This window comes from Odocoileus virginianus, chromosome 3 (assembly GCF_023699985.2).
Source record: "Odocoileus virginianus isolate 20LAN1187 ecotype Illinois chromosome 3, Ovbor_1.2, whole genome shotgun sequence".
Classification (NCBI taxonomy): domain Eukaryota; kingdom Metazoa; phylum Chordata; class Mammalia; order Artiodactyla; family Cervidae; genus Odocoileus; species Odocoileus virginianus.
Genome location: NC_069676.1, coordinates 41,249,431 through 41,261,916, shown reverse-complemented (window position 1 = coordinate 41,261,916; position 12,486 = coordinate 41,249,431). Strand labels below are relative to the sequence as shown.

At 45.5% G+C, this 12,486-nt stretch overlaps 1 pseudogene; it reads right to left on the bottom strand.

The window, feature by feature from the left end:
• Positions 1 to 1,567: 1,567 nt before the first annotated feature.
• Positions 1,568 to 1,738, bottom strand: LOC110139602 (cytochrome b-c1 complex subunit 10 pseudogene; annotated as a pseudogene).
• Between the last annotated feature and the right edge of the window lie 10,748 nt (positions 1,739 to 12,486).

Genomic DNA, 12,486 nt, shown 5'->3' with positions numbered 1-12,486 from the left:
GGCTGCATCTGCAGACGGGCTCCCAAGAACGCTGTCAAGATTAAATGAGGTCAAAAGGGTTCAGCCCTGATCCCCTAGAAGCAGTGTGTCTGAAGAGTCCCCAGAGAACTCCCCTGCTGTCAGATCAAGGAAAGGCCACATGAAGACCTGGTGAGGAGGCAGCCGAACCAGGAACAAAGCCTCCAGAAGCGAGCTCAGGCTGCAGCCTCCAGAACCAGGAGAGGTTCACTGCAGCCTCAGCGGCTGGGCCTCTGTTCTGTGGTGGCAGAGTCATGAGATGGCTGTTTTCACAGAGAGGATGTTTCTAGCCTCCTCCGGGGCTTGGCAGGTGTTACGCAGTCCATCCTCCTACACCTGCTCATGTTTGTATCTGTGCCTATACAGATGGGTTCTCAGGTGCCTCCCTTCAAGACACAGTCTCCCCCTGAACGAGATGTGGAGGAGATGGCCTGAGACTTCTGAGTGGCTTGTAAAAGGCAACTCCCCCAACCTCACTCACCATGTAGTAAGGAGGCTCAAGTCACACCTGAGAGGCCCACACGGGGAGGAGCCATGTGAGGGGGCCTCGTGGAAGCCCCAATACCTGCCCACCCCCACCCCCACCATGAAGCTGATGCCTCTGCTGCAACTTTGTGAGGGACCCTCAGCCAGCACCCCTCAGACAGATCACTCTGAAACTCTCACTGGGAGGTAAGGTTTGTCCTAAGCCACCAAGTCGAAGTAACGTGTTTAGGCAGCAAGAGATAAAAACACTGTGCAGGTATCACCCACCACACATCTGAAGATCAAACCATGTCTGCCAGCTCCTGGGAACCCCAGACCTGTGCCGTTCTGGTGCTGAAGGGATCCCGAGGTCACCGCACCCCAGCATGAGCACGTGCAGGCGGGCAGGTTTCAGAGCGAGGTTTAATGCCGTGTGTGTGTCTGAAAGGTTGCTGCTGAACCATGAAAGACACTGGGATTCTTGGCCTCCGGAGGAGAATTCAATCCGGGGCCAGAGACGAGGCTTGATCGCTCAGAGCTTTTGTGTAATAAAGTTTTATTAAAGTATAAAAGAGATAGAGAAAGCTTCTGACATAGACATTACAAGGGGACAGAAAGAGTGCCCCCTCACTAGTGTTAGCAATGGAGTTATATAGTTTTAATTAGTTATTACAGTGAATCCAAAGAATGTCTGGAGGTTGTAAAGACCTTACTAAACCCACTCCCATAATTTACATTTTAAGATAACAGGATTAGCCAGAAGGTTTTTTCCAGAATCTGTCCTCAAGCAGGATACATTATTATTATATAATCCTAAGGAATGTAGAGGAAAAAAAAAATCTGTCCTTTCCTCCTCCTTGAGAATTCCAGACCCCTCTCTCCTTGGGGACCCCCTGACTTCTTATCAACCTGCCTAGGAATTGACTCTCATGTCCACACACCAAAGCTATTTCCACCAACAGAGGAAATGAACTCCTGCCAGGTACTTCCTGGAGTCCATCCAGAGAGCCTGGGCTGTTGCCAGAGGCAGACGGCAGGAGGCAGCACCAGCAGACACCACAGGGGCCCGAAGGGGTGAATTTAATTAGTCACCCCTCTTGAACTTGCTGTTGATGTAGGGCACCCAGTGCAGAATCAGCCACCAGTCAGTGGCCCACACCAGCCCCAGGGCGCCCATGGCGCCCCTCGTGCTCACTGGGGGGACCCAGTTTCTGGCCAGCCAGTGGTAGCGCAGGCCCAGGAACCTGGTCAGCATCGCGGTGCCATCCCAGCTCAGGGCGTCCGTTTGGCTTATTTTTGTTTTATTTTTTGTTACTCCAACATGTGGATCCAAAATGAACTTTGCTGCAGTTTACAACAGTGTTTTCTGCCTATATTTGCCTCAAGGGTTTTAGAGTGTACGTCCTCATATTGAGATCTGTAAATTATTTAGAGTTTATATGGTGTTAGGGAGTGCGAAATGCACTATTTCCTGCTGTATCAGTAAACAAGGGTGTCCACAGTTCAGTTCAGTCGCTTAGTCGTGTCCAACTCAGCACATCAACAGTCCAGTGTGCGGCCCAGTGGACTGCAGCACACCTTCCCTGTGCATCACCAGCTCCCGGAGCTTGCTCACCCATGTCCATCGAGTCAGTGATGCCATCCAACCATCTCATCCTCTGTCGTCCCCTTCTCCTCCCGCCTTCAATCTTTCTCAGCATCAGGGTCTTTTCAAATGAGTCAGTTCTTCGCATCAGGTGGCCAAAGTATTGGAGCTTCAGCTTCAGCATCAGTCTTTCCAATGAATATTCAGGACTGATTTCCTTTAGGATTGACTGGTTGGATCTCCTTGCAGTCCAAGGGACTCTCAAGAGTCTTCTCCAACATCACAGTTCAAAAGCATCAGTTCTTCGGTGTTCAGCTTTCTTTATGGTCCAACTCTCACATCCATACATGACTACTGGAAAAACCATAGCTTTGACTAGACAGACCTTTGCTGGCAAAGTAAAGTCTCTGCTTTTCAATATGCTGTCTAGGTTGGTCATAGCTTTTCTTCCAAGGAGCAAGTGTCTTTTAATTTCATGGCTGCAGTCACCATCTGCAGTGATTTTGGAGCCCAAGAAAATATAGTCTGTCATGTTTCCACTATTTCCCCATCTATTTGCCATGAAGTGATGGGACTGGATGCCATGATCTTAGGTTTTTGAATGTTGAGTTTTAAGTAAGCTTTTTCACTCTCCTCTTTCACTTTCACCACGAGGCTCTTTAGTTCTTCTTCTCTTTCTGCCATAAGGGTGATATTATCTGCGTATGTGAGGTTATTGATATTTCTCCCGTCAATCTTGATTCCAGCTTCTGCTTCATCCAGCCTGGCATTTCACATGATGGACTCTGCATAAAGTTAAATCAGCAGGGTGACAATATACAGCCTTGATGTACTCCTTTCCCAATTTGGAACCAGTCCATTATTCCATGGTTCCTTTGAACCATGTCCAGTTCTAACTGTTGCTTCTTGACCTACATATAGATTTCTCAAGAGGCAGATCAGGTTGTCTGGTATTCCCATCCCTTTAAGAATTTCCCACAGCTAGTTGTGATCCACCGTCAAGGGCTTTGGTGTAGTCAATGAAGCAGAAGTAGATGTTTTTCTGGAACTCTTTTGCTTTTTGTATGATACAATGGATGTTGGCAATTTGATCTCTGGTTCCTCTGCCTTTTCTAAATCCAGTTTGAACATCCGAAAGTTCTCAGTTCACATACTAATAAAGCCTGGCTTGGAGAATTTTGAGCATTACTTTGCTAGAGTGCAAGATGACTGCAATTGTGTGGTAGTTTGAACATTCTTTGGCATTGTCTTTCATTGGGGTTGGAATGAAAACTGACTTTTTCCAGTCCTGTAACCACCACTGAGTTTTCCAAATTTGCTGGCATATTGAGTGCAGCACTTTCACAGCATCATCTTTTAGGCAAATGCCAATGGATATCATAGTCATCAGCAATTGCAGCCCTCCAGTGTGAGCTGGTGAGTCCTCTGGGAACTCAGGAAGAAGAATATCTGCTTTCTAGCAGCCATCAGACTTCGGACACTCCCTCAGGTGAGCCCTGAGGAAAGGAAGCTCAGGATGTGAAAACAGGGTGCTGGCCCCAGATAGGTGAGGTGCATATAAAAAGAATGATTTCAGTGAACCCAACTCTTGCATCTTCCCATACATAGAAAAACACTAAATTCCTTGACTCAGGGTATCTGATTTTCTTTAACAATAATCTCTTGATATTCAGACTACCTGCCTGTTGTTACAAAGTTCTGTGTAACCTGGCTCCTTCCCTCACCTCCTGAGAGCAGTTCTCTCAGGGTTAGTTGATATGGTGTCTCCTGGGCTTGAAGACCTAAAAATTCCCACCGAATAAAACATAACTCTCAAATTTTAGGTGGTGAATATTTTTTAAGTTGATAAGAATATTGTAATTTCATTCCCATTTTCATTGTTTAAGGAACGTCCACACTGTCTCCATGAGCTATCCAGGTGGCGCTAGTGGTAAAGAACCCACCTGCCAAAGCAGGAAACATAAGAGATGCAGGTTTGATCCCAGGGTGGGGAAGATCCCTTGCAGGAGGGCGTGGCAACCCACTCCACTATTCTTGCCTGGAGAATCCCATGGACAGAGGAGTCTGGCAGGTTACAGCCCACAGAGTCGAAAAGAGTCGAACATAACTGAAGTGACTTAGCACAGATGCATGCTGTCTGCATAGTGGCTGTTCCCAATTGACATTCCAGCATCGATGGAGGAGGGTTCTCATTTCTCCACAACCGCTCTGTTAGGGGAAGCACACTGATTGAAACCGCCCACCCTGGCCAGGCACTATAGTAACCATTTGCATGAGTTGTTTTATGACAGGAAATCCTGATAAGGAATAGGGAACTAATAAGCCACCACCAACTAGAAGAGTTCGGGAAAGGTCGAAAGGAGACACCGCGTGTCCGTCCACTTCCCAGAATTCCTCTCGCTAGCATCCATCTTGGCTGAGCGATGCGTGCGCCACCAGGAAAGACTCTGAATTAGATTGATTGGCCAAAGAACACCGGGAAACTAATCCCATCACCATAAAACACGCGGCAGAGCAGTTATCCTGGGTTCCCTTACCCTCCTGCTCTCCGCCCGGGTGCCCTTTCCCAATAAAATCTCTTGCTTTGTCAGCACATGTGTCTCCTCGGACAATTCATTTCAGAGTGTTAGACAAGAGCCCAGTTTCGGGCCCTGGAAGGGGTCCCCCTTCCTGCAACAGCTCCAGCCTTGGTTCTTTGCAGAGTGCTTGACAATGGCCATTCTGACTGGTGTGAGGTATATTTAGTAAAGTCGACAGCATTTCCTGTGATTTTTTTCTTTTTAAAGAGTATAAGTGAAACATCTTGCAATTGACTCTTGAACGTCTGCTCTGTGTTTTGATGAACACTGCTAGAACATGCTTTGAAGGCAGGTGGTGTTTACTCACAACCCCACGGGCCTTCTTATTAAGTGTCCATCAGCGCAGCTTTCAACGTTGTTGTTATGGAAAATGACCACAAGGAGGCAGCATTTCTTCATGCCCCGTTTTCTTTTTCCTTCTGTGCAATTTCATTTTGATCTTTTATTGGAATAGAGTTGCTTTCCAGTGTTGTGTACAGGAGCGTAATTCAGTTATGCATAAATCCATACCTATTTTTTTCAGGTTCTTTTTCCCATATACAGAAGATCCTAAAAAGTACTGAGAAGCTAGAGTCAGAGAAGAGAATAAAAATGCAGCAAGAGGTGGTGGAAAAGTGAAAGTGAAATTGCTCAGTCATGTCTGACTGCCCTGACCCCATGGACTGCAGCGTACCAGGGTCCTTCATCCATGGGATTTTACAGGCAGGAGTACTGGAGTGGGTTGCCATTTCCTTCTCCACGGGATCTTCCCAACCTGGGGATCAAACCTGGGTCTCCCACATTGTAGGCAGACGCTTTTACCGTCTGAGCCACCATGGAAGTCACATGTGTTGTAAACTAATGGAAAATCCAAGAAATGTAATCCTGTAGAAGCAGGGCTCTACAAATTTAAAGCACTAAAACTGGATTCCGGAATTCCTTACAGTGGGCACAGTTTCCCTAAGAAACTGCAGGGGAAGCCACCCACTGTGCCTATTGGCCTTGATTTTGAAATGGAGAACAGAACCAAACAGAGAAAAGCCGAGAGGGTATTGGAAGATAAACACTTTTTTTTTAAAGCACTTTAAATTTATGCGAAGACTTGCCCTTATCTATCTTGTTAGGTGTTGTGGGTGTTCCTAAAAAGAGAGAAATTCCACTCACTGTCCCAGGACTCCTGCCTTTGTTCGGAGGAAGAGAACCTAAAACCCACCCAAGAAGATGAGGATGAGGGAAACCAGGAGTGATAAGAGCTCAACAATTATGTGGAATTTAGAAAGATGGTAATGATAACCCTGTATGTGAGACAGCAAAAGAGACACAGATGTATAGAACAGTCTTTTGGACTCTGTGGGAGAGGGCGAGGGCGGGATGATATGGGAGAATGGCATTGAAACATGTAAATTATCATATGTGAAACAGATCGCCAGTCCAGGTTCGATGCATGAGACAGGGTGCTCGGGGCTGGTGCACTGGGATGACCCAGAGGGATGGGATGGGGAGGGAGGTGGGGGGTGCGGTTCAGGATGGGGGACACATGTACACCCATGGCGGATTCAAGTCAATGTATAGCAAAACCAATACAATGTTGTAAAGTAAAATAAATAAATAAATAAAACTAAAATTAATAAAAGCTTAACAATTACCCCATGATGGAGTACATTTTAAGCCCAAAATCCCAGTGAGGAGAACTGTGGAAATATGCCCTTTCTCTTTTGATTCAAAAAAGTCATTTACAGAAGGAGAAGAAAATAAAACAACTGCAGAAAGGGGAGTTGCCTAAGTTCTAGGTGCTTCCTTCACCTCATTTTCCTACCATTAACCTGCAGGAGAAGAAGATGAAGGACACAACTCAGGTTGAGCCTTCTGCTTGGAGCTTGGCAGAAGTGCCTAAAGGCACAGACTTGGGTTCTCTCCGTGCCCCAGTGACAAGAAGGCTTCTCCTGATGTGATGGAAAGAGCAGCTCTGGTCCTGGATGGTGTCTGTAGCCAAGTCTAGCGGTGGAGTCGGCTGGAGAACTTGGGTAGTACCCACATAGTCAAGGGTCACTCACTTACAGTAATTTGTGTTGCTTCCATCCTCCTCCTCTTTTTTACATGTCAGAATATATAGTTGATTTAGTTTGTAATTTATTCACTTTAAGTATAATTTTTGCTGCTTTTGTCCTTCACTTTTTATATTCAAATTTAAAAATAAAAATACTTGATTTAGTTTATAGTTTATGTCTGATTCTTTCCTCTTCTCTGTGCAAAATGAATTTAGAGTTAAGGAGCCCTTTGCTCTGAGGAGGGAGTCTCGTTATCCGCCTGATGAGGAAGAGACTTGACTCATGTGTCCCTCGCTGAGGCTGTCTGCCAACTTCAAGCGGAGCTGCTGTTCAGGCACCTTCTTCCCTCGTTGGGAACGCTGAGCAGGATATGCTTTAAGTCCGCCTTTAACCTGGGCTGGAATCAATATGTTTGTCTTACTAAAAATTTAAAAAGGCAGTTCCATACTCCTCTCAACAGTGATTCTTAGCATTTACATCTCATCAGCACCGTATGTGTTCACAAGGAGACATGATTTCTTCATGCCCTACTCCTGTTGACTAGAATAACCAGAGCCTTAGGGTTACTCCTAAGACATGGTTTCTTCTGGCAAATGCCAGAAGCCTATCTCATTAATCAGTGGTGTTTTTTTTTTTTTTTAAGAGACTTAATGTTTACTTCTTTTAGAGGATAGCTGACTTACAATGTTGTGTTTGTAGGTGTAGAGATTCTTCATCAGTTATCCCCATACACATATTGTGTCACCTTTGTTTTCTTCCACATACACGTTATTACAGAGTGTGTAGTACACTACCTTATCTAAAGTAGGTCCGTGTTGATTCTATATGCTATATGTATTTGCGACTGTAAGTTAATCCCAACCTCCTAATTTATCCCTTCCACCCACTACTTCCCTTCAGTAACCATGTTTGTTTCCTAAGACTGTGCTTGTATTTCACTTTTATAAAATAGCTCATTGATATCAGCTTCATTTTCTAAAGTACTTCACTTGATATGACTGTTCTAGATTAATATATAGTTGTTCTAGATTATTCCTGTAAATGGCATTATTTTCTTCATGGCTGAATCATATTCTATTCTATGCATATATGACTTTTTTATTCATTCATCTGTCCATGTACATTTTGGTTACTTTCATGTCTCAGCTGTTATAAATGCTGCTGCAGTGCATTCTTGTTGTTGTTCAGTCGTTACTCCTATCTTGAAAAACCAAGACAGTCCCCATGAGACTCTCAGTCCCCATTCCCCTCCCTCAGCCCCTGGCACCTACCATCCTGTTTTCCATGTCTAGGGAGCCTACTGCTCTAGGGACTTCTATGAGTGGACTCAAACATCATTTGTTCTTCTCTATCTGGCTTATATCACTGAGCATAATGCCCTCAGGCTTCATCCAGGATGTAGCCTGTGTTGGAACTGCCTTCCTTTCATGCTGGACAACGTTTATGGTCTGCTTGTCCGTTTTTCTCTCGAGGAAACATGGAATATCTACATTCATCTCTCATGTCTTATAATGTTTGTGGAACAACTTTAGAAGTCCCATGACCCAAAAGTCATTCATCATTAACTACTTTATAAACTTTTTTATTTTGAAATCCATCAAAGCTCAGAAGAAGGGAAGAATGTATGTGAGCTTCACCTGTGTTTAGGGTATTCATTTTATTCCTGATGTGAGCTTTGCGTGTGCTTGCGCCTGTTTGCGGACATGTGCTGTATGTGTGCATAGTGTGTGTAGGTGCGCAGTGGCATATTTGTGCGGGGGCTGGGGTGCCGGGGAGCTGGTAGTGGGTCATGGGCTGGGGGCTTGGGGCCCGCGGTGGGCAGGCGGGCGCAGGTGGGAACTCCCCGTGGGTTCTCTGCTCTGATGGCGTCTATGCCCCACCTCTTTCCGCATTCCCGCTTGGATGCAGCGCGGTGCCCTGTGGGCGCCAGCCCCAGCACGAAGTCACCTGACTGGGAGCCTAGGAGGTGTCGGCCCTCCTTGCCCCGACCCTGCGGGGAAGCAGGACCTGAGCGCGATCCATCCCTAATGACCATTAGGATAGTCGGACCCGCTCTCCCCGCCCCACTCTGCAGATTCTCCTTCCTGGGCGCGTCTGGCAGCGCCTCCTGCCGGAAGCCTGGGACGCTGCAGCCGGGCCACTTCCGGTCCGTCCTTGCGGGACCCTGGGCTGCGCTCCACGAGGTTCCTTCTCTCCCTGGGCCCTGACCACCGCGTGGCTGTAGAACCTGGTCACAGTTTTGTTTTCCCCTTTGAAATGTTCAGTGACAGCTTTTGTTCCATTTCCTGATGTGGGTGAAGTGTGGAGCCCAGTGATGATTTCTTCTTCAAGAAAGGTACATCCTAGTTCCCACATGCGCGTGAGCCCCCTGTCCAACGATGAGAGACCCTCGGTGTGCCTCCTGGGAGCGCAGCCCTAAGCTGCTTTGAACCTGACCAAGTTCTGCCTACGTGGTAGATTCAGACCTCTCCAAGTCCTGTCTACACTGATTATGTTTAGATGAGACCGTGTGCTTCTACAATGAGAACATTTACACCAGACCGGGTTCTCTGTGCAGTAGGACATGGAGACCTGGGTAGAGACCCGGCCTGACCTCTGTCCTGGAAAACTCCGTGCCTGCCTCTGAATGTCAGTGCTCAGATGTCTGGGGTCGGGAGCTGAGGTGGGTTTCTCTGGGTAACCGTGCTGTTCTCTGAGTGGGATTCCATGGCCCTCCCAGGGGTCAGTGCTGAGGCAGGGCTCTTAGCCTTTCCCTCTGACAGTTCACCTTCCCTGGGGCTCATGGAGACACCTCAGGTGGGCTGCCTGGTTGTTTTTCAGTCTTTATGTCCAGCTCTTTGTGACCCGATGGACTGTAGCACGCCAGGCTTCCCTGTCCTCCACACTTCCCTGTCCTGAGTTTGTTTGGTCAAACTCAGGTCCTTTGAGTCGGTGACGCCATCCAACCATCTCTTCCTTTGTCGTCCCCTTCTCCTCCTTCCTTCAATCTTTCCCAGCATCCGGGTCTTTTCCAATGAGTCAGCTTTTCCCATCAGGTGGCCAAAATACTGCAGCTTCAGCTTCAGCATCAGTCCTTCCAATGAACACCCAGGACTGATCTCCTTTAGCATGGATTGGTTTGATCTCCTTGCAGTCCAAGGGACTCTCAAGAGTCTTCTCCAACACCACAGTTCAAAAGCATCAATTCTTCAGCATTCAGCTTTCTTTATGGTCCAACTCTCACATCCATACATGACTACTGGAAAAACCATAGCTTTGACTATATGGACCTGGCTTGTTTACACATTGGGGGCCTGCCGACCACAGCCATGGTGTCCTGACGAAGGGGACGCGTGACCCCAGGTGGGGGTGTCTGGAGACTGTGTGAGTCTCACCCCATCTGTGTGGGTCAGAATCATGTGCAGAGAGAGACCATATACACAAAACTAAAAAAAAAGGGAAGAATACATGTGAGCTTCCCTAATGTTAGGAATTAATGCTTTACAATATCATTTTATACAGACCTGTGCCTATTCCCTCTTTACCTCTGCAAGATTCCCCATCCCTGGGGCTCCTGGAGATTCCTCAGGTGAGCTATCTGGTAATTATTCCAACTCACCAGCATGAGCGTGGCAAGAAGAGAGCAGGTTTACCTGGGCAATTGATTGCAGGGCACATGGATCAGGCAAAGAGCCAAAGGGCAGCAGGTGAGTTTGCTGCTGTGATCTCCTTCCAGTAGACTGTCCACACTCAGCAGAGACCAGACCTGCCCCTCGTCTTCCAGCCCAGCATCTGGTGTGTTTTCACAGCTCCTCAGTGTGTCTTGCCCCTCTGAGATTTCCAACATCTGAATGGAAGGAGTTGCCCTGACTAACCTGTGGTCCTTTCTCTTCTCTTCATGTTGTCACAGTCACATGAGGTCGGCGCCTTTGAGTGAGTTGCTGCTGTGCATTCCCGAGTGAAAGAAAGCCTTTGGTGGTGTCACACTGACGTCACAGCGCGTCACAGATCTCATTCACGGGGTCACCACTGGCTGGTTTCCTCCAGACCAAGTTCACATAATTTGATTTGTAGTATATTGTTGTTTTATATTAGGGTACAGTTGATTTCCAATGTTTTGTTTGTTTTAGGTGTATATGAACTTGATCTATGCATAACTGTATGTATAGATGTATATCTATTCTTTCTCTTTTTTTTTTCTCATATAGATTATTACAGTTTGTTCAGGAGAGTCCCCAGTTCTATTCAGTAGGTCCTTTTTCTTTATCCACTTGATATATATTAGTGTGTATATTTTCATCCCAAACTCTTAATTTATCTGTCCCTTCTAACTTTCCTTTGATAATCATAATTTGATTTTCTCAGTCTGTGAGTCTGTCTCTATTTTGTAAATTAATTCATTGGTATGAACTTATAGATTCCACCTGTATGTGATATCTTAGTATATTTGTCCTTTTCTCTCTGAAAAGTATTTATAGTATGATAATTTTTTGGTATATCTAAGCTGCTGCCAGTATCATTGTGGCTGAGTAGCATTCCAGTGTATAGATGTACCACATAATCTTCATTTTTCTGTCAGTGGACATATTTTGGTGGATTGTGTGTCTTGGCTATTGCAGTAGCATGACCCGAAAATCAAGGTGCACGTGTCATTTTGAATGGTGATTTTCTCTGGACCTAAGTGAGGAATGGGATTGCAGGATCATACGATCCCTCTACGTTTAGTGTTTCAAGGAATCTCCGTGCTATTTTCCATCATGGCTTTACCATTTACATTCCCACCAAGACTGAGGGAGGATTTTATTTTCTGTACATTTTCTGTGGTAATTATTCTTTGTAGATCTTTTCAATGATGACCATTTTGGCCAGTGTATGCGAGGTATCACCTTGTAGTTTTGTTTGGCATTGATTTAATAATTACTGATGTGGACTATCTTTCCATGTGCTTTTATTTATTATTTTACATCTTGTGAGAACAATTTACCTCTTCAATCTGGCTTCTTGAAAGTTGGCCCTGTTTGGAATTTTTTCCAGTGATTTACCCCAGGACATTTCTTGAGGGCAGGTGTCATTTACCTGCCCTCTTGGACTGTCATTTACAAGCCTTGTCAGACTTGTGACTGTTATGAGCCCTTTAGCCTCTGTTTTAAGGTGTATATATTGATCTGAACCAGCTAATTACTCCCTGCCCCTCCTTCTTTATTTTTTGGTAACCAAAAAATAAAGTTTTTTTTCTTTAAAATAAAGTTTTATTTTCTAAAAAATAAAGTTTCTTTTCTAAGTCTATGAGGCTGTTTCTCTTTTGTAAAGAAGTTTATTTGTATCCATGTTTAGATTCCACAGAAAGTAATATGCTATACTTGCCTTTCTCTATCTCACTTACTTCACTTAGTATGATCATCTCTAGTTTCTTCCTGGCATTATTTCATCCTTCTTTACGTCTGAGTAATATTGCATTGTGTACATGTACCCCATTTTCTGCCTACATTCACCTGTCCTTGTCCACTTAAGTTGCTTCTGTGTCTTAGTTATTGTACCTACTGCTGCCATGATCTTTTGGTGCAGGTGTCTTTTTAAATTTTGTTTTCCTCTGGATCTACGCCTAGGTATGGGATTGCTGGGTCCCTTGGTACTTCTGTGTTTCGTTTTTCAAAAACCTCTGTAATGTTCTCCCTAGTGGGTATACTGACTTACATTCCCCCCAACAGTGTAGGAGGGTTCCCTTTTCTCCACACCCTCTGCAGGCTTGGTCATGGTAGGGTTTTCAATGTGGCCATTCTGATCAATGTGAGGTGATACCTCATTGTACATTTGATTTGCCTTTCTCTAAGAA